Here is a 1,447-nt window from a genome sequence, read left to right on the forward strand (position 1 = left end):
CATCCCTGGTGTACGCCCTTTCCAATTTTGAACCATGCAGTGTTTCCTTGCTCTGTTCTGATCACTGCCTCTTGGTCCAAGTATAGGTTTCTCATTAGCACAATCAAGTGTTCTGGGATTCCCATTCTTCTCAGAGTCAGCCACAGTTTGTTATGATCCACATATTCAAATGCCTTTGCATAGATCCAGAGACTACTACCTGAAAAAAAGGAATTCACATGAAACCCATGTCATCCTGAGAGCACAGGAGCAGGGCCTACATTCGGGAGATTCCTGCACCTGCAGCTAGACCTTGAACCCTTTTCCTGTTTATCCATAAGCAGTATAGACCGAGGACACACTTGTGTGGCCAACATGACTTTTCAGGCTCTTGAAAGCCTCTGAACTTGGGTGACAGTCTTCATGTGCTCCCCTTTCTAACACCCTGGCATCTGGCTCTTTCTTCATGATCTCTTATGTATCTCAGCATACCTGCTCCACAGTGTTGAGGGGCTGCTGGTTCATATACAGATTACCAAGTCTTTTCTCCAAGGCATGCTGGTCAACTCTTCCTGCCAGCCATTTAGCTAATAGTCACTTCCCAGGATTCCTGGAAGCCAGCTTGTATCATCTGACATGTGTAGGGAGGGAGCCTTCTGAAATCTACATACCCTATGCCAGCCATGTGGTCTATATCCCTTTTCAAATGAATGCGTCTCACTGGCTGAGAGATAATGCAATGGTGATCCTTGCCCAAGGCCTTCCTCTCCTGATGCTCACACTTACATCCCCTGAGGCATCCCTGAGGAGCCCTTTGTCTTTTATAGCTGGCCCTGATAATCTGCCCTCAGACACTGTGGAGGAACCTTTCTCTCAGCCTCCTTCTTACTTCTTTGGGGATTGGATGTACATCTTATCCCAAGCCTTACTGGTGAGAGGGACCACTCACTTGTGCCCAGGTGCTCACCCCCCTCCTGTAGAGGCCCACCTTCTGGCGGGGCCTGCAGTGGCTTCCAGCTATCTCTGTATGGCCCTGAACTTCTGCAGAGTTCTGGATATGAGGCTGTCAGAGGCAGGAGCTCTCCATAGAGTGATGGGGAATGGACCATGGTGGTGAGAGCGCTGCTGCTATCAATCTGAACTTATCTTTATTCTTTCCTGCCTGATTTTTTCAGTTCTTCTGACCAAAACTCAGTCCGAGCCCTCCTTGAGCTGTCGAAGTACCACTGGTGAGCCCTCAGCACTGCTCCCTGGGCTCTGGGCTGCACTCTGCATGCTTGGGATGGAGATGCATGGAGATGCCTTTGTGTGCGGCTTGAAGGGATGGGTCTGTGTCTGCCTGAACTCAGGGTGTTTTTTGTCTGCTCTCTACTTTTTTAAGACAAGAGTAACGCTAGTTTGAGAATTTGCTGTGTGATTCTAATGGCTAAAAATTGAGGGGGATGTGGTTAAGGTTATTATAGAAAAC

Source organism: Elephantulus edwardii, unplaced genomic scaffold (assembly GCF_000299155.1).
Source record: "Elephantulus edwardii isolate Elephantulus edwardi_28Jun2011 unplaced genomic scaffold, EleEdw1.0 scaffold00337, whole genome shotgun sequence".
NCBI classification, from domain to species: domain Eukaryota; kingdom Metazoa; phylum Chordata; class Mammalia; order Macroscelidea; family Macroscelididae; genus Elephantulus; species Elephantulus edwardii.